The following is a 22,175-nucleotide window of genomic DNA, read 5'->3' on the forward strand; positions in this document are numbered from 1 at the left end:
GCCGTGGCCACAGAACGGGTCTTTATCTAAAGCCGTCTTACAGCATATGACGATTTATCTACATGCCACATACATAGGCAAGAAACTAGAGAAACGTCTTGCTGTTCTAGAACGGTGGAAAATGCTCAAACAGCCAAAGGAGGAAGAGCCTCCTGCAGACTGGATACAAAACGTATGCACGGAGGGGGGTGAGACGCCTACTGCGCCACCAGCCCCGCCTGAGCCAGAGATCGAGGGGAGTAAGTCAGAGGGACTCTACCCGTTAAGGGAGCTTAAGGCAGCCACCAGGTATAGCAACCCCGTATATGAGTCACCTACGTACAGTAGTGACGAAATCAAGGAGAAGGAGCAGGAAATTAATCTTACCTCTGCAGTCCCGAGGGACAAGGAGAGACGCGATGAGGAGAGGAAAGACGAGGCACAGAGTTGTGCACCTCTCTTTAAGGAGAGAGAGGGAAAGAAATAGAAAGGAAGCGAAGGCAGAACTGATGAGATAGCATTCGCAAAAGACGAATGGATGGGAGGACAGATATTGTTGAAGCTCGATGGTAAAGGAAGTGATGATGTGAGACCGAGAGAGAAGTCGGATGAGACACAAAGAAGGGGGAGAGAAAAGGAGAAGGTAATGAGGGACGAAAAGATAAAAAGGAAGGATAGGCTGAGAGGAGAACAACTATATCGCCAAGAGCAAGAGAAACAGCTCGATCGCAAACAGAAGGCAGCCTATGACCAGTACAGACAGAATCAGCAAAGGTTGGAAGAAGAGCAAAGAGTATGTGAAAAGAGAATAAAGAGACGGGAAGATGAGGAAGTTAGAAGGGCAAAGGAACATAGAAATTAAAGAAGAAGGGAAGAAGATAAGACTAGAGAAGAAGCGAGGAAGTGCAAGGAAGTCGATGATAATACAGAACGCAAACGTAGACAGAGGGCACGGGATCTTGAATATTTGGAGCGGGAAGTTAAAAAACCCAATCCTGTTGTAGAATGGGAAGACATCGAAGAATTCTTTCCTGCGTATGACTCAGTACCAGGCAGGAGTGGGGCAAATATTGAAGATGACTTTGACACCAGAAGCATCGGGGAAACGATTGATAAACTATACGATGAAATGGGGCTGGAACAAATTCCCCAAGGGGGAAGGGAAGACGAGCGCTTGGAAAGCACTCAACTATATGACACCAAGGATGTCACCCAAAGTAGTGGGAGCAGGGGACTGTCCCTGGACAGGCTAGAAATTAGTACGAATGCAAGGATTTGCGTGAACTGGGAACAATCAGCGTCCGACTCCGGTGGGGAGACGGAGGACGACACACACGAAGAAGGGAGACGGTGCGAGAAGCTGCTCCCAAGGGACCAAGGGGTACGATGGTCAGACGCTAGTGAGTCCGCACCTAGAGCATCGGAGTCCGCCGCACAGCCTGACCGACATGAGGGAATACCCTGTGGTCAGAGGGGGGTGCCATCACCTGCCTATGCAGAGAGATTGAGGACATTGCCAGGTAAAAGGCGATGCGGGAATGCTACCCCAGCGATACACAGGAAAGCTATGGGGAAAGAGAAGGAAGACTGCGCATTTCAATTCCCGCTGCTAGAAAAGGGGGGCGCAAGACCACAATATATTCTATGGCCACACATGGATCGAGAGAACCTGAAAAACAAGCTTCCAATGTTGACATCGGGAGCTGGGAAGTGGATACAAGGATTAGAAAAAATGACATGGGGTGTCACGTTAGCTATAGGGGACATCAAGGGTCTCCTGATCGCCATACTTGGTGAGAGAGCAGACGATGTGTGGAAGCGGGCTGGGTACCCTGGGGTAACCATAATTAACACTACCCATGACGGAGCGCCATTCAATAATTGTACAGCAGCAGTGTGGAAAGCGCTACAAGTGCTGTACCCAGACACTTCTGATATGGGAGCTATAATGACTCGAAAAATGAAAGAGTCAGAGGATCCGTTGATTTATATCCAGGATTTTCAAGACGCATGGGTACTTAAAACACATGAATCTTGGTCGAAATCCATCCCTGTAGTCTACCATATATTGTGCCATGGGTTGCCTGAACCAGTGCAGAAACAGCTCAAGAAATTGGTAGGAGTAGAAGCTAAACCATGGGCCGAAATACAGTTGACAATTGCACACTACTGTACATTGTTGCAAGAAAAGAATCAAAAAAGGAGGCAACTCGTAAGGGTGAGGAAGCAAAGCTGGTGCAAAAGAAACTCTCAATGTATGCTCTCGAAGGAGCCATGTTGACAAGCCCGGCTGAACCGAGTGCGCAACAAGCGACTAACTCATCGCAGAATAACCAGGGTAACGCAGGATTTTACCCGAGGGGAAGGGGATTTAGAGGAAGGGGATGGCAGAATAATCAGGGAGGGTTTCAAAGTAATCTGGGAGGTTTTCAGAATAATCAAGGCGGTTTTCAAAACATGCAGATGGGCAGTCCAGATATGCCAAATGGACAGATGGCCCGACCACCGCCAGTGTGTTAGCTGTGTAATGACAGGACATGTGGCACGCGGGTGCAGAAGCCAAGGCGCGTGGCAAATTGGACAAGGAATGGGAACAGGCATGGTGAACCAGCCTGCCTTCCCGCTACAGGGCGGTGCACAGAATCACACAGTGCAGCAGCAAGCACTGGGCATGCAGCGGGGTGCGCAGCAAGGGGTGCAACCCTCGAACATGGGGAACTTGCCACAGGGGCAATCCCAACAGGCACCACCGCAAATATCACAGGGAACAAACCCCAGAGGGGGCGTCAACCCTGGAAATGGAGGAAATCCACAAGTATACAGTGGATCAAACTTATACATGAAATAGGACAGCTCGCTGGGAACCCTAATGTGTTCTATCCTATCAGTGACACTAGACCCTAACAGGGAACCTAGGGTAAATGTCGTCATAGGGGGAAAGAATATTCCTTCTTAGTTGACACAGGAGCCACACGCTCGTGCATACGAGAACGCAGGTTTTCCTTGTCCGGCCAGGCCATAGATACTCAGTGTTTTACAGGAGCTCACAGCAGAGTTCCCTTTACAGACAATCTCCCAGTCTCTGTAGGGGATTGTGATTTGCATGTACCCTTATTATATTCACGTCAGACCCCAGTAAACATTTTGGGTCGAGATTTAATGACAAAGTTGAATATGACTATATCGTTCACAGAGGAGGGCATAGTATGCTCCACTCCAGGAATGCATTATTCTAACGTGTGCGAAATGATCAGAGCGTACTCCGGATGCATAGCCATGAGAGCTATACCATTAGAACCAGAAGTCTTCGCATATGGTGTTTGTGTGCTTATGGCGGGATTGCCAGGCCTCGCAGATAGAACTATGAGACCCCCTGATGAGTTCCTGTTCAGGCCAAGAATACCTATGCATGAAGAAGAGGGACAAGTATTTCCCTTATCGATACATATTGCAGCAGTACGAGGGAAAGTAGTAATGGTCGAAGGGTTCGACGATGAAGGCAGACAATGGTGTGCAATTATCGCCATTGAAGAAGGGTACCGGGTGACTGATGTCACTGATGACGATCTGTTTGAAGAACACCCTGACCTAGAAGAGACAAGGGTGGAAGTAAGTCTCATATTCTGGTTCAAAATGATCAAACGAGAAGTGCCACAGAGAATGATGTTGGCGCTGGTCCGTCCAGCATACTTTGAGGATGACATGGCCCAAGTGCCTGTCTCAGTATGGCCTACTGGACCTTATGACGTAGGCCTCCTGAAGGGGGTAGGAGAAGTGAAAATCAAACTGAAACCAGGAGCAATTTTACCAAGAGCGCTACAATATCCCATGTCCAGAGAAGCGAATGAAGGGATCGCAAAGACAACTTCCGCCATGATGGAGCAGGGCATCCTAGTGACGTCAGAATCACCTTGTAACACAGTGATTTACCCTGTCAAAAAATCAAAGGGATGGTCTTGGCGTTTAATCCAAGATTTAACAGCATTAAACGATATAGTTGAAACCGGGTTCCCTCTAGTCCCTAATCCATCTACGATCCTGGGTAACATACCCAGCGAGGCAAAATATTTCACAGTGATTGATTTGAAAAATGCTTTTTTCTCAATCCCGCTGCACCGTGACTCGCAAGATCTGACGTCATTCAGACAGATGCGTCTAAAAAGTACGAGATTGCCCCAGGGGTATTGTGAGTCCCCGTCCATTTTCAATAGAGTCCTGCAAATGGACCTAAGCAATATTGCGGTAGACAGTGTTGTTTTGCCGTATGTAGATGAAATTCTGATCTGCAGCACCACTGAAGAGCAATGCAGGCGCGACTCTGTCCAGCTACTGACTATATTGGCTGAGAAAGGATATAAGGTTGACAAAGAAAAGTTACAATACTGTCAACAAGAGGTGCTATACATAGGCCAGCTAATCTCACACAAGGGGAAAAAGGTAACCCCGGAAAGGGCTGAAGCTATCATGAACACGGCAAAGCCGCTCACGATAAATCAAATGCAAAGCTTACTAGGCCTGTGCAATTATGTTAGAGCATGGGTTTTCGACTACAGCTCGTAATACAAGCCCTTACTCCAGGCCTTAAAGAAGGCCCAGGCGACAAAGGAAAATATTGAATGGACTGTGGCTATGGACAAAGGGTTTACTGAACTCAAGAGAGCAATTTGCATGGCCCCAGTTCTCGGGATACCTAATTATGCAGAGGAATTCTACCTGTTCTCTCACACAAATGGCAGAGTTATGACGGCAGTGCTCGTCCAAAGAACCTTGTTGGGGTATAAGCCCCTGGCGTACTACAGTGGGAACCTGGACCCAATCATGAGAGGCCACTTCCCATGCGAACAAAGTTTAGCTGCTGCAGCGTTCGCCATAGAAAAGGCGACAACTATTGTAATGGGATGTTCCATGACGTTATACGTCGTGCACTCATTATTTGCCATACTAGAGAAACCGAAAGGTACACTGACATCTCAAAGGGCCTCTGCTTATGAGGTGATTATATCAAATCCATCGATCAAAATAGTTCGATGTAAAACACTAAACCCAGCCACGTTCATAGCAGAGCCAGTCACTGAAGGAGAGCCGATACATGACTGCGCAAATTATGAAGAATTCTATGATGAAATCCCCAGGGTGAAAGAAAATGCTCTGGCAGGTGGTGAAATTGTTTTCATTGACGGTTCTTCAAGAATTGACCAAGAAGATGGACAAAGATATACGGGCGTTGCCGTAATAAAACACATAGCAAACAGAGAATTTCAAATACTTGTTAGTGCAAGAATACCATCTCATTATTCAGCACAGGCTGCAGAATTATTGGCGTTGATACATGCCATTGAGTATCATGCAGACCAGGAAGTAACAGTGTACAGTGACTCCACCTAAGTGACGTCCACAGTTGGAAGAGGAGGGGCCACCTCAGAGCAGACGGCATGCCAGTGCAGCACGCAGCCTTATTAGACAGGCTGATCAAGGCACTACAGCTCCCAGTGGGCATAGCCGTCGTGAAATGCGCCACACATACTCACAGGAAAGATTTTGTGTTGTGTGGAAATTACGCAGCAGACATGGAAGCCAAGCATATGGCTGTAACGCTCACCTGACTCCCACGGAGGCGCTGACCTGGTTCGTGCTGCTGTGACCCCTTCTAGGTGATGCACAGGGTTCGGAAGACGGACTGGACCGGGCCCCCCAAATCTGGCTTGTCTGGCTTGCAGAAGTACCCTTCTGTAGGCAAAAATAGGGGATTAACTGTCTGCGGGGTAATGCAATCGGCCTCCCACTTTCCCCTCTCACCCTCCTCGAAACCCTTCTGTGATTCCTCGTAGCGTCTCACCTTAGGGTCTGGAAGGACGAGCTCTCCATCCTGCTTCTGTTGCAGGGGTGCGTTGGTATCCAGTTACTTCACTGGATTTTCGGATTGGTGAGAACCACACTTGCTTGGCTTCCAGGTAAGTTTTTTTGATAAGAGGTTCCCCTTGTGTCCATGCATTAATGTACTAATGCTAGTGTCTTTTTCCCTATAGGGGCCGGGGTACGAAATGCCGGGGAACAGGCACCGACCCGAGATGAGAGGTGAAATCCTTGTAAAAATCAGGTAAGTCTTTAATGAGCGTTTTTTGGTAATGTCTTTTCATTCGCTCATTAACGCTGATGTCTTTTTTTCCCCTTAAGGGCCGGGGTCCGGAAATGCCAGGATGCGGCACGGACCCAAAATGAAGAGGGAATGAATCAACAGGTAAGTCTTAACAGGGAGATTTAGCTTTCCTTATTCCCTTCTCTCTCTCACCTTTTGTTCTGGTCTTTTTCTCCCTAGGCGCTGGGGCGTGACTGCGAATCCGGATGATCGCTGCTGAACATGGAGGCGCCCTGTAAAGGTGAGTGGAATGCGGCGCTGCAGCGATCGACGCGATGAGCTTTTAAATAAAAGTCTTCCTTTTCAGGATTGTCAGCGAGATGTCTCCGGGATGCGGTTTTAGCAGGTAAGGACTTTTCCTTCTTCTGTTCTCTTCTTCTCTTCCTTTGCAGGTGATCCAGGATGCTGGCAGGCGTGGCAGAAGTCAGGATGCAGGAGCAGACACGGTGAGCGTCCAGCTGCTAGATGCAGAACAACGCGAAGCACGTGTGGCTGTTCGGGTGGGGTTTAAATAGCCTTGGAAGAAGTTCCAGGTATGTATCCTTCCTCCAATCAGGTATGTATCTTTCCCCGACCACGCCCGGATGGTAAATTAGTCCCACAGGTAAAGTAGTTCCTTTCAGGCCTCAAGGAGGCCGGGATCCTGCAGCATGGTCTGCATCAGGTAAGTGCACCCAAGCACTCCCATAATGAGCCTGGCGCCTATGGCGCCAGGACTGGTGTCTTTTATGAGCCTGGCGCCATAGGCGCCAGGACACTGTCCAAAGTGCCCCTATATGGGGTTGCTGGGTCCTTCCTTGGGGACTTGATGTCCGCTTTCGGGGACGCAGGACTTGAACCGGCTCCCCGGGAGTGGGTATCATGACAATGGCATCCAAAAATGAGACGATCATGGAAGTAGAAGTGGCACGCGCCCATGAACGTATGATGATAGCGCGAGCCACACCAGAAGCCTATAGCAATATGGGGCAGACCCAACTAATGGAGCTCCAAGGGGAGGCACCTCAGGATGAGAAGAATCTGTGGAAGCATTGAGGGTGTTCTTTAAACCCCTCTGACGGGTTGTGGCGGCAAGACAGCACTGGTAAACCAGTAATGCCTGTAGCCCTACTAAAGATAGCATTGGAGCAATTACATTACCCTTTTCACATGTCAAAAGAAAATCTCGCTGCAATGCTCGCAGAAGACTGGTTTACACCGAATTTAGCAGAGCATGTTGCATTCTTTATGGTGAACTGCATAATCTGCCAGCAATTCACCACTGGGCACACATTAAAAGTAGTGAGAGGAGTCATCCCCCGGCCAAATGGGCCTTTTCAGCACTTGCACGTCGAATATGTCGACATGATTCAAGTATGTAACGGGTACAGGTACTTAATTGTAGTGGTGTGTCCATTCTCCAGATGGATAGAAGCAGGTCCCTGTACACACCCAGACTCAACCTGTGCTGCCACATTCCTGGTGAGGGAAGTATTCCCTAGATGGAGGGTGTGTGAGGTAATGAAATCAGATAACGGTGCCCACTTTGTAAACTCAGTCTTTGAACAGGTCAGCTTGCTGCTCGGTATAAAGCACAAGTTCTCGTCGGCGTATCATCCAGAGGGAAATAGCATATGTGAGAGGCTCAACGGCTTGTTAAAGGAAAGAATAGCCAAGTTGAAGCTTACTCTAAGGAAGGGATGGCTGCACTGTCTACCACTGGCATTGTATGCTCTTCAGAACCAACCAGGCTCCAACCATCATCTTAAGCCGCACAAGATAGTCACGGGAAGGAGAATGAGGACCCTCCTTACCCCTCGAGACAGAGCTAGATGTGATGCCCAGTCCACCCGAGAGGTTCTGGGAACCGAGTTGTCGGAATATCTGAACTGCATGACATCAAGCCTCGCTGTCATTTCAGACCAACTGCAGCGATGACGAAAAGGGTGCAGCACAACACCAGTCCCAGCGGGAGGTATTGAAACAGACACAGCTCAAGGTCTATGTGCGCCAATCATCTTCCCTGGTGATGCAGTGCTGGTAAGAAACCGCACAAAGAAAAGGTGGGACGAGCCAAGATTCAATGGCCCGTTCATCATAGAAGACTGCACTCCCTCGGCCGTCAAACTGCAAAGCAGGCGAGCTTGGATGTTCCTAAATTACATTAAACCTTAAATTGGTGAGATCCCTTTAGCTGAACCCCACCGCGAAGAACCCACAGACAACAGGGAAGAACCTCAGCACGTGCAGACAAGATCCATGGTGAGGAAGAAGGACGCATAAGCAGCAAAGGCCAAGAAAAGGAGCTCCTGTGCAAGATGTGGCTTAAAAAAAGGGACATTTTCCGCTGGGAAAAAGGGGGAATAAGGACATAATACGGACACTCTGTGCATTATAGTTGCAAGGTGAAGAAGAACGAAAAGGGGATGAGGGTTTAAAATGGACACTCTGTACATCACAGTTGCAGGGAAAGAAGAGAATTGTGCAGCCAAGCCACAACACACTGATCACATGAACTTTTGAATCAAGCCATCCTTAAACATTGCTGAAAAACAAAGACTCTGATAGGCTGTGAGCGAAAGACTTTTCCGGTAATAAGCAAAACAGTGTCCTGAAGCAGCCAATATCAAGACTTTGTTTCACAAGATACATGGCATCTCCCGGAAGAAATCTCACATGGGATGTATTCACCTACTTTCAGTTAGTGGTAATTTCATATCCGTCACTTGTAGGGAGAGTCTCCAGTGTCACAGACGTTATACAAGATCCTGCTAATAAGAAAGTAATCTGGCAACTACTGACTATCATCGCGGAAGCCCTCGCTGAGTTACCCGAATACAGTAATAAGGACACAAATGCTTCCACCACAAGTGATCATCAATGAACTGACATACACGCTTTTCTTTCGCATTGTAGAGGAGTACGCAGGACTCATCGGGAGAACCACGGATACACTAACATACATCAGAGATCCAAGAAACAATGACTATCTGAACCAACTGTGGATCAAGCTGAACTACGTGGTCGCAATCCACGCAGCAGGAAAGTGCAGAGACTGTTCACGTCAAAAGAAAGGCCTGTGATCCAGAACCCAGCAAAGCAGGACACATGTCCCTGTCACCCGAGGACAGCCAGCTGGCACATAATGTCCTGTTTCGTCAAGTCACAGACTATCCAGAAATGGTGGGAAGGCCTGCAGAGGTTGACGTCATCACCTTCGTCAGAGATCCAGCTAACACTGCACACATGGGAACTCTCCTCCATGGCATCATGCACCAGGTGGAGCTGTCCAATGTTCAAAGAGAGTATCTAAGGAGATTCCAGTGAAACCGTCCGCCGAGGGACAGATCCAGGAGATAGAGACACAGTTCTTCTTCTTTCTGCCGAGGGATAGATCCAGGAAACAGAGACATAGTTCTTCATCTTTCCGCCGAGGGACAGATCAAGGAAACAGAGAGACAGTACTTATCTTTCCGCCGTGGGACAGATCGAGAAGAGCAGAGAAGAGAACTTCACCGTTTTGTGTTATTTTTATTTTTCATTTTTATGTTTATTTTTATTCCTATTTTTGATTTGATTTTGAGTGGTAACATTTTTTCCATTTCTTCCGCATTTAAACAGGTTCCAGCATGGGGGGGGCGCTGTTGAGCGCCGAACAAGATGGCCACCTGAAGTTTGCACCCCGTGGCAGGCAGATCGTATGATCCTGATCTTGGCACCTTTATACCTAAGTACTCGGCCCTGGTGGGCACGATTCTGTAGCTGCTGTTCCGTGGAACATTCGGTCCAAATTCCGGCAGGAAACGGTACCAGGGATCCCAAGATCCGGACACCGCTGAGACCATCCCCCATCGGCGGCGCGTCTTTGCACCGAAATATCCAGCCCCGACTGTGGGACGCGCTGATCCATCCAGTGTCCCGGCGTCTTCCACCCACTCCTGCGGGGACCCATCGCGTACTTACGCCCCTCCAGTGTCCCGGACGGGGGCAGCGCCATAGACGACCTGTGCCTGCCCTGAGGCCACGCTTCGCCGGCTCGAGTGGTTGCCGTCACGGCCGCTGGCACTGAACGGCCCTGGCATGCCGATCCGGCGCCGCCTTGGGAGGCGATCGCCCTCAGCGCCAGTGCTGTCTGGCCCCTACTGGATCATACCCGCACTCGCTGGAGGTGTTGGCTGTTGAGAAGTTCCTCCCCCCTCAAGGAGGCTCCGGAGCCCAGGGTGGAGCTGCGGCGCACCATCGGCTACCAGGTGCCGCACTCCCCCATCGGCACACACTGCGCCATAGGATCTTGGTGGCCACAAGGTACGTGGAAGGGGGGAGCCCCGTTCGACCCCCTGTGATTGGCGCTGCTTCGCTCCCCCCTTGCATCGCCCCGCAACCTGACCATCGGCGGTGTCCGACCCTGGGACACAAAATCGATACTGGACCCTGCCCCCCCGAACTCAGCACAAGGGGCCCCGTACACGCTCTTGGGGACACACAGGGGCCCAGAACCTGCTCTGGTTTCACTTCACCTCTTTCAAGCGGTCCCCTGCAACGCGGGCCCGCTTATATTCTCTCGCTCCACATGGGGCGCTCTGGGCCGCAGTGGTCACCCACAACTCTACTCTGGGGGCCCCTGACCCCTGATTACGTTGCGGCGGACCCGCGTTCACTTTCCCGCGCATGACAGCTAATTGTCTGGAGCCTACTACGAACTGCATCATCCCTCTGGAGGCCACGGCCTGTCTGTCCCATCTGCAAAAACTACTGGGCTGGGAGGTATTCACCCCCACCCTTCCTGCAAATTCACTTGGACAACTATACCTGAGCCCCTGGCTCCCGTAGTGGTTGCTAGGTATCACCATCCCTAACCCTTTGGTTACCTATGCTCGGCACCCTCGGATTGTGCACTGGCGGACAGAACCCGCGCCCCCCACCTCACCGAGAGTGAGCTGAGTCCCCACAGGCTACACTGGTAGTCGCAAGCCTTATATAAACGGGACCACGGACTCCGACCCCCCTGAGAGTCTTCCTGCTCCATATCTTGCATACCATCCTACTCATTGCATAGTCTGAGGGCCCCACTTCCTTTCCCAAGCTCAAGTGTAGCGGTTTATCGCCATCCTAAGGATCCACCTGGGCGTGGGAGGGCAACTTGCTCCCCCTTTTGAACTGCTGGGGCGACACCGGCCCCCCCTCACTTTACTTGAATCCCAACGTCGTCAAGATGACCAAGGTGGCCGGGAAGAAACAAAGCTCCATCAATATGTTTGCTCCGAAGACTCTGGTGAGATCGCCAGAGGAGGCCTCTGAGCAGGCTTCTACTGCTTCTTCTTCCCTTACTGCTCCGGAGTCCCAGAATATAATGGATTTTATCCGCGAGGGCTTCACCGCACTCCACTCAAAATTAGATGACATGAACGGTACTATATCCTCCATTAAGGCCCATATCGAGAGGACGGATAGTCGGGTGTCGGAGGTCGAGGCAAGGGTGGGCTCCGCTGAGGATGGTCTGGGTGCCTGGCGTTCTGAGGGCGCCGCTCTCTCCAACTGAGTTCTTGAGGTGGAAAAGAAGAACGAGGACTTGGAATCCCGATCGAGGCGCAATAACCTCCGCATTATCGGTGTACCCAAGAATGATATTAATGAACCAATGGAGGACTTTGTTGAACACACATTACTGACACTCCTCGACTCACCAAAACTCTCCCCGCAATTTACTATAGAGCGTGCATACCGGGCCCTGACAGCTAAGCCCAAGCCCGGTGCTCCTCCCCGGCCCATCATAGCCCGTGTGCTGAATTTTCGAGACCGCGATGCCCTCCTCAGGGCCGCGAGACTCAAGGGAGAGTTCCTGCTGTGTGGCACAAGGAAACACCTCTACCTAGACTTCACGGTTGGCCGTCCGACGAGAACGCAAGACTTTCCTAGCGGTGAAGAGAAGGCTGCGGGACCATTCAATTAAATACTCTATGCTATATCCCGCCAAACTGCGCGTAGAGCACGCCAGCCAGTTTTTCTTCTTCACGATCCCAGAGGAGGCTTCCAAGTTCATTGATGAACATTTTCCAGGCTGATCCTCCCCTCTAACCATGTTTTTGCAGCTATCCACCTGTCCCGGTGGGGAGGGCTCAGGCTCCAGCCACCCTCTTGCACCGGGGGCCATACTAGTCTACTGCTCCGTAAATTGTCTCATCTCTGCAAATATGTGCCACGTCAACATGTGCAAAAACTCCTTTTCAAGTTACGTGTGAGACCTCACTGTTGGCACTTTGTTTTATTCGGATCTGCCGTGGCCCGGAGCAACGCCGCCAGTCCGGCCCACAGGCCCCCAGGCGTTGATGCCACTGGTTTGGTTTTGGTTAAGGGGTTTTGGGATTGCCATTCCTCTGATTGGGGGAGGGATGTGGGTGGGGGTGGGACATGTTGGGTGTTATGTTATTAAAAACCTGGCATTGGCAGCGGAGGTGGATCGCAGGGTGGTATGCAATGACTGGTGCTGCAGGGCTGCTAAACTGATCCATTGGCTATTGACACTCTCTCGATACGAACGTCACTGCATTGATGACTGAGAGTGACCTGACCCTCATGAGTTGGAATGTACGGGGATTGGGCAATTTTAAAAAGATGAGGCAACTCCAGCTGCAGGCTGAGCGTCATGGGACCAAGATTCTTTTTTTTACAGGAGACACATGCCTGCACTGATCAATGTATGCGATTTGCCAAAACGTGGGGTCCCCATAGATTTTTTACCAATTTCTCCACCCAAAGCCGTGGGGTCATGACTCTCATTCATAAGAGCCTCAAGTTCACTCTCATCTCTTCACAAGTAGACCCTCAAGGCAGATATGTACTGCTCCATGCCACGCTTCAAAACAAGGAGGTTGTCCTGTTGAATATCTATGGTCCTAACATAGATGACCCGGATTTTTATGCACATCTCACGTCCCTTCTCAATGGCTTAGCTCTTGTTCCCATTCTCTGGGGGGGTGACTTCAACACAATCTTTGATGTGGACCTTGATCGATCTGGGTCCAAGCCTCGTCAATTTACCAGGGCAGCCTACGCTGCATTATCATGCCTGCCCCGTCTCGCCATGGTCGATGCTTGGAGGCTCCTCCACCCTGATTCCCGGGCTTACTCCTTCTACTCCTCGGTGCATGATTCCTATTCCCGAATAGATAGATGGGTGATCTCAACGTACTGATTAAAAATGTTATACAACTAATGATCCTCCCTAGAACCCTGTCTGACCACTCTCCTATAACCATCACCATGGGTTGGGGTCCGGATCCTGGTCGCACTCAACACTGGAAGTTGAAGCCCCACTCTCTCCTGGACCCGGTGTTTAGCTCCGAGCTCGAGGTGGCTATTGAGGAGTTCTTCGAGATAAACACGGGCTCAGTATCATCGCAGGCCACACTATGGGAGTCCTTCAAGGTCTACATTAGAGGTATAGAGCTGTCAAAAGAAAATGGTGTTCTCAGGACGATCCGGAGGAATCTCGTGGAGAGCGAATCCAAATTATCGACCGTTGAGGCCAAATGCTCACTTCACTTTACCCCAGAGACTCTGGCAGCTATCGGGGTGGAGCTGGATGCATTCCGATCCCTTGCGGATCGCGAACAAAACATTTTAGACAACCCTGGCATGGCGAGGAGATACGGGGAGGGTGAACGTCCTGGCCGCTTTCTGGCGAGATTTATCCGTCGTGAGCTAGGGTCCCTGCATATCCTCGGGATTGAAAGGCCTGACGGCTCTATGGCTGTCACCTCACAGGACATCAACACAGAATTTTTCACATTTTATGAAACCCTGTACTCCAACTCGGATGAGGCCTCAGCGGCGGAGATCAACTCCTTCCTCGATACCCTTCCTCTATCGGCCCTTTCCCTGGAGACCACGGGATCCCTTGATTCCCCACTTACCCTTGTAGAGCTCTCTGATGCCATGGACTCCCTCTCCTCGGGAAAGGCCCTCGGCTCTGATGGCATCCCAATTGAATTTTATAAACGCTATAAAACACTACTGCTCCTTCACCTAACAGCTCTCTGGGAGGAAGCGGTGGAGGCGGGTGTATTTCCCCCTTCACTCCGAGAAGCCATAATAACGGTACTGCTTAAACCTGGTAAATCTCCCTCACAGTGCGGTTCGTACCGCCCGCTCTCACTTATAAATTGCGATGTCAAAATATATGCCAAGACACTGGCACTCCGGCTGGCTCCCTTTTTGCCATCTATCATCCACCCAGATCAAGCAGGCTTCATCCCAGGTCGCTCTACCTCTCTGAACCTGAGGCGTCTCTTTAACATAATCAACAGAATAAACCCCGAGACGCACGCGGTGGCCGCCACGCTCAATATGCAAAAAGCGTTTGATTCGGTCTCTTGGAGGTACCTTTGGCAGGTTCTTGAGCACTGTAAATTTGGTCCCATCTTTCTCTCCTGGGTTAGATTGCTTTACTCGGATCCTGTGGCTAGGGTCCGCACTGACGACCGTTTCTCCCCTCTCTTTGAGATGGCCAGGGGGGCGAGACAGGGATGCCCCTTCTCTCCCCTGATCTTCGCTATAGCTATAGAACCCTTCGCCGACATGCTTCCCCAATTCCACGCACATAGAGGGCTCCGTAATGTGGGCCAGGCTGACATAGTGTCCTTATATGCTGATGACGCATTGCTATTCATACGCTCCCCCTCCACCAACTTATCCCCGATACTGGAGGACGTCATCCACTTTGGCCTTATATCGGGCCTCAAGGTGAACTGCTTGAAATCCACACTCTTCACACTCACAGATGGCACTCTCCCCCCTCCTGACACCCGGGGGTTCACATGGGCTCAGTCTAAAATCACCTATCTGGGGATTGAGGTAACGCGTCACTACGAGTCGACCTTCGAGGAGAACTTTCAGAATTATCTTACACATCTGTCGTCTAAAGTACTAGCCTGGGATAAACTTCCGATCTCCCTCGCAGGCAGAATAGGGCTACTGAAAATGATAGTGTTACCCCAATTACTTTACAGGTTCACCAACATCCCCTTATGGCCAGGCGAGGACTTCTTCCGAGGGTTAACTCACACTATCAATTCCTTTTTATGGCATTCGGGTGCGATCCGTCTCAAACTTGGTACCTTGTCTACCCCTATGACCCATGGTGGCTTTGGAGCCCCGGATTTTCTTAAATACTGGCTGGTATCCCAAATCCAATACGCATCCTATTGGTTTAACACAACGGACCCCCCTCCACATGTTAGACATGTTAGACTTGAGAAACTAGCGGTTAGTGACCGGGACATCCGTTCATTAGTGATACAACCCGCCCCCCCTGGCGCTGGGCTCACTGAACCCGGTCGCCTGTACATCCTTGGCATTAGCAAAAGTATGGAGATTGTCCGGTACCGCTTGCCCCTTCTATGGTAACCTCCCTCTCTGGAAATTTCTTCTGGGGGTCCCACGTGTGCCGCCATCCGTGGTGCGACGCTGGACCGAAGCTGGATACGAGCTTCTCCGTGATGTCTTTGACCAGGGTACATTTGTTGAGTGACCTGACCTCCCGTTGCCCTTGAGGAGTGGCCCGTGTGCATGGCTTCAGTATTCGTCTCTTCGTAAGACCCTTAAACGTAACTACCAGATGTTCCCTGCGTTACCGCCAGATGATCCCGCTATTGAGGAACAGACCTCCCCCTCACCCACCAGAGGTAAAATATCTAGGCTATACACTATGCTGCAATCCAGATCTATTCTGAAATTTGCTGAACTGAAGCGGGCATGGGCGGCTGACCTTGAGACTGACGTATCAGATGAACGCTGGCACAGATGTGTGCGCGCATACACCGGGTGTCCTTTAACTCCCGTTTCAAATTGATTCAGTTTAAAGTACTACATAGGTTCCACTACACCCGAACAGATTGCACCGTATGTCTAGCGACCATTCTCCTAGCTGTCCTAGATGCAGTCAGGATACTGCTGATTACATTCACATGATTTGGTCCTGTCCACGTCTCTCACAGTTCTGGGATGCTGTGTGCTCAACCGTATCTGCTATGCTCGATCACCCTATCAACCCCTGCCCAATGGGATGCCTCTTCCACGACTTCTCTGGACTCTCCCGGAACTCCAAAAAACTGGCTGGGCTGTGCATGCAGTATGATCCATCCTACTTTGTTGGCTCCGTCCCACGCCTCCCACTCATGCCCAGTGGCTACGGGCGGTCACGTGGGCCTCGGACATGGAGGAAACTTGGTCTTCCCTACAACCCACCCGCTCAAGGCCTATATATCTGGCTCAGATTCCGGTCCCATATGTCCCATATGTCCAACTTGAGTGCGACACTGGATGCATCTTCTCCAGCTGCTGCCCCTTCCCAGCTTGGGTCCCCTCCCTAGTCATAGCCCTCTTACGCCTTGCCTATTTTACAGATGTGTTTAATGGTCACGTTCGTATGTGAAGCAACCTCTGTATGCCTGTACTGTGTACAACTGTATTCATATTACACCTGCCTTGTGTTGTTCGCCTGTGTTATGCTGCCATGCTGAAAAAATAAAAGTTTAAAAAAAAAAAAACAGGTTCCAGCATGTCCTTAGGGCTGAAGCAGATTTGGGGAATGCATTGAGAATTGACCTATTTTGAATATGCTCAATGAATGTGACTCACCAACGGGGCTAGTCCAATCTTTTTCCATAGTATAGCAAGGGAAATGCATCCCGTAACCAGAGACAATTGTCACCCTTGAGAGGGGGGACACTTACGAAGCACAAGACACTTTATGTTACAAACTTTCTGAAAGACAATAATGGAGTAAATGAAAAGAATAGAACTTTATAGAACTTTAACAATTGATATGATTGAAATGGGGGCCCAGAACAGTAACCTAGTCCTCCCACAGGTGGAGGGGCGCCCCCACTTCCCTGGAAGTACATGCTGCAAATTGTCATATCGAACGATAATGTGCATATGTATAGTGATTATTATTGTTATTCTGTCACTAACAATCAGAACTGCATTCTTTATTGGTGCACGAAGCGTTCCAATTTCAGTGCACCCACCAGATAATGTATGTATGAATCCCACAAAAGTACCCAGACCCTACATAGTCATTCCGGTTCCAAGAAAACCTGATGGTAAAGTAAACAAACTAAAATTGAATGTAATTAGCAGTGATTCCTACACACTTGAGGTAACGAATGAAGAGAAAAGCTGGAGACAGGGTCAGCACGGAATTAATGAAAATTTAGCACTGACCACTACACGCGTACACACACTGAATGCACACAAACAAGTGTCAATGGCTACAGAACCTCGAACAATGACAACAGAAAGTAAGAGACTGCCTACCGAACAACAAGTTCCAGAAAATAGTGGAAGTGACCAAGAGGAAGCAAGCGAAAGGACAACTAAAGAAGATATAACCAAAGCACTCAAGAAGACAGAGACAGCTACACGAGAATTCACTGCAAAGACACAAATGCTGAGAGACCATTTATTCCCATTTATAGTTAGAGCGAAGAAGCTGCATGAGGAACTGAAAAATAGAACCACAGAGACTGTAACGACAAGCACACCAGTCCCAACACAAGGAACAAGCACCAGGCCCACAACACGGCCATATAAAGGGCAGACGTTACACAGGTGGTGGTTAACGGAGCTCTACGAGAGAATACAAGAGGAGAGGAAGAGAAACACAAAACCTTCTCCCACCACAGAGATACAGGTAATGAAGCCTGCCCCTTCCGACAAGCATGAGTGAGAGACCCCCAGCATGGAAAAGCAGCACAGACGCATTTAAAGATATAGTTATAGCCAGTGGTCGAAGTGTATGAAAAGAAGTAGTGGAACTATGTTCCCTGCTAGCCTGCACCCACTCCCCACAAACACCATCACCACGTCACCTCCCAGACACAATACACACCACCAAACACTTATACCTGCTGTTTAAGGGAACATTCAGTGCAGTGCACTGAAAGTGCAAGTTTCAAGGTCTTCCTAAACTTTTATTTTAAAACGAAACCATTCCAGAACGGTTTCTTTTTAAAATAAAAGTATAGGAGCTGTAAAAGGTCATTTAAAAAAGTAGAGGAGCACCGCTCCCTACCACTCCTGCTCACTTCGACCACTCGTTATAGCAAACTACAGAAACTAAGGATCAAGAGAAGCCCACACGAAGATAACAATGAACTGAATGACTACCTGGATAGCACAGCACATCTGCGAAACAACATTTGGTACCAACACATGAAGGAGGTCGGAAGAAGAAAGCTGAAGGAGAATGCTTCGTCTGTGCACTTCTACCATACAGCATGGGAAAATCCAAGATCTGTGTGGCTGTACAAATCGATGTCTCTACAGCACACTGTATGTCACACGTAGCAATGTGCAACACCAGAGGACAGTTTATGGGAAGAGATGCCTCATTGATATGGGCAACTGAAAAGGAATACCCTGATGAAGACGGTTACGTCCAGGATATCAAGACAAGAAACAGAGCGCACACTAAGAATCACGTGATCAGGTACCAAAAGCCTGAAGTGAAAGGATCAGGAACAACATGGGAAATAAACCCGAGACTGAACGTCCAAGGAAAGACTGCAGAAGAGGCTCAAATTTGGAAAAACAGAGGCCAAATGCAGATCTGGGGAACAGTGGTTTCCCCAAACGGATGGCAAAAAGGAGTTGTAATCTGCCGAGCGTGGATGGTCCTTGGAGCCTGCAAGGAAGCAATAGAGAACTCACAGAGATTATGCAAACCTCTATGGCCAAAATTGATAAGGCTGCTGACATGGGTCGAAGACAGAGGAGGACCCTTGCAAATAGTACCACTGGAAAACCGGAAACTGTGCTTCAGAAACAATGGCACAAGGAAGATGGGAGAGAATCAAAACTGCGGATGAATCTTTGAAGCCCCAGGAATGACGCAAGGGACCGCAGTAATTATGGACCATTACTGGGCGTGTGGATCCAAGGCATATATAAGACTACCGAAAAACTGGGGAGGCATATGCACACTAGTGAACGTCCACGTTCCTGCACTAGTGATCCCAAAAACTGACCTAAGTATTAACGGTCTCCCGAAAGCAGATGCTCATCTAAGGAAGAGGAGATCTGTGGAACTGGTATCCCGTATGAAGAGAGAGAATTACTTTTCTGCCAAATCAGAAGAAGCATTCTATGCAATCCCATATGAACACAGGCTCTTTAGCCTCACCTCAACAGTATTCACAACACTACTCTTGCCACACATCCAAGTTGGAGTGAATGCTAAATGGTTGCAGATAACCAGATGGGAGTTATTGCAGACCATCAACACCATCATGAAAGGATTTAACGCGATCAAAGAAGAACTGAGAGCAATCTGATTAATGACCCTCCAGAACAGATATGTACTTGACATGACCAAAGCGATGGATGGAGGTGTTTGCGCAAAAATTGGAGAATCATGTTGCACATTTATACCTTCGCATGATGAGGAAAATTGAACCTTAACAGACGCCATAAGTATGTTGACAAACCTGAAGAAACAGATGATCGATGAAACTGACGAAGTGGCTGATGATAGCTGGTTTGGAGCACTATTCTCATGGGTCCCGCAATTGATGGCAGATATGTTCAAGTTTCTGGGAGCCTTACTAGTACTGATACTGCTAGGATTCTGTGTTATCAAGATAATCATCACACAGTGCCAGAAAACTGCGAAGAAAGCCATTGGGATGAAAATCATGGTCGATGTCGAACCAGATCGGAAGCTCAGAGACCTGACTGATGAAGAAATAAGAGACTTTGTGAGAGCCAGCGAATTTGCACCAGAAGGAACAAAGTTCACGTATCCCAGGAGACGAAGGAAGTATGAAGGAAAATGGATCTATTGCAGGCCAAATGGACAATACCATCTAATGACCTGGAACAAGGACGAGCATGTAAAAACAGCAGGAAGTTTGAAAGGAGTGATAAAAATATGGACTCCAAAGATAAAAAAGGTGCACACCATCGCGTAGAAACCCTGAAGACGACGAACAGGACACAGAAGAACAAAGGAAGATGAATCCAAACGAGGAAGCAGAAGTGGTCGATGAACCGACCAGAGGGGGGAATGAAGAGGAGGTCCCAGACATGGTCTGCACCCCTGCCCCCCATTTCAAGGTACCAGGAACATACTCGCCAAAATAAGTGATGTACGAGGAGCAATTGAACCAACAGAGAGCTATACTGGGCCTATGCCCAGTGCCCATCAGAAGAGCAATACCGGCTGAAATGCCTATAACAAGACAGCCATGGACTGCACAGTACCCTTTCAGACAACCGTACCAGCAGCTGACAGGAAATGAAGACTACTTACAGACTGTCCCCGAAGAGACCCACAGAGCATTAATGGAAGGCAAATGGTGACGACATAAGAGCCCAGACGTGACGTACAGATAACCATAAAACAACGAGCAAAAGATGATACACAAGGACGAAATGTAAAGAATAATGATGTGATAGACGTATAAGAAGATACAACGTTGCAGCACAAAGAACGTAACCAGGATCGAATTGTGCAGCTGACTGAATGCATGTAAATAGACTTGGAACGCAAGAAGCTAAGTAAACGGTACTGCTCACAATGCTTAGCAGAAGCTTAGAGCGGCAAGCACCAATCATATATCTACCTCAATGAAGCACACTATACAAGTGCGACTCCATTTTGTAAAGCAGAATTAAACCCATGTTGCAAAGGACTAACAAGGCCAAGATTCATATTCCAGCCAAAGCCAAGGGAAAGCGCGGAATCGAAACTCAGTAAGAAGTAGCTCATGCCTGGGAATTCGAGGTCAACCTAAGGAAGGGAGGAGAGTAGCAACCTCGGAGAATCAAAACCTCAGAGCATACCAGCCAGCCAGTGAAGGTCAAGATAAGGAGGCCCGATGCAGGTGGGAAGGCTAAGTAAGAATCAAATAGACGAAAAGAAGGAAAATTAAGCAGATTCACGGTGAACAGACACTTACCAGCCAAGGGCAAAGAGTTACCAATGTCTGATGTCACCCAGAACCCAGGATGCCTTAACTTTTCCTGATAAGAAGCTACAGTTTCGAGGCCATCCTCAGCCAACTAATTGACACATAGCCCTAAAGGTACTGATTGATGGAAGGGAGGCAGGGTGAATCTAGGGGCACTCCGCATCTGGGTGTCCATTCTGCATGCTGTTAATTAAAGTGTAGATTTTTGCCTAGGGGTGTAACCCACCCAATCACAATGGACCAAATAATCTAGGGTCCTCTAGCTTGTAGAACCAATAAAACGTCGTAGTTGTAGTGATGTCTATCATGAGTGATGTAGTGGGATGGGTGTAGACACCCACCCGATAAGAGTTATCCAATCCGCATGCTCTGTTACCATATACAGATATAGCACCTATACTTAAGTTACCTTTACGACCAATAGAATTGCATGACAAACTTATGAGTTTTACACGTCAAATGATGATGAATTTTGCCCATAAAAGTTGCTGTCTGAATGAATAAGGGAGAAGTTGAAGCGAGACAGGCGATCGTGACCCTGTTGATTACCATTTGTTTCCCCGTTTTTTGTACTTGTCATTAAACGGACTTCCCTTTGCCAAACTATTCAGTTGTCCTTATTGAATTGTGGCGGAGTAAGAGAATCCTGAACCCCAACCTCCTCAAGGTGCAGCTATCTTGTCGTACAGGTACTCGAGGGTGAGCTCTGACCTATGAGCCCGTCAGAGGACGCTCCGCCCTCCTGTACACTAGGTTAGTGAGACAATTTAATTTACGACACCCAGGGAAACCCGGTCCTGGGAGGAGCCCACGGTAGCAGTATCAGGAGGAGCAGGAGGGACCGCAGAGCAGACGGTTGATTCACGGCACTTCACCCTTTGTCTGGGCAGTCCCGCGGGGCTTCCAGACCCGAGATAAGTACAGGGGGAAGTTTCGTGTTTCTCTGTGAGGGGATTGGTGTCAAGGGTGGTGTTACTGCAAGGCACTCAGCGTCTGGGAAGTCCTGAGGGGCTCCCAGACTCAAGATAAGTAGTGATGTGTCCAATCTGATGTGTATACGTTATATGTGCAAAAGTGGTTACGGTCTTACACTTAAGCAACTCTTG

Source organism: Ambystoma mexicanum, chromosome 6q (assembly GCF_040938575.1).
Source record: "Ambystoma mexicanum isolate Mex_15411 chromosome 6q, UKY_AmexF1_1, whole genome shotgun sequence".
NCBI lineage: Eukaryota > Metazoa > Chordata > Amphibia > Caudata > Ambystomatidae > Ambystoma > Ambystoma mexicanum.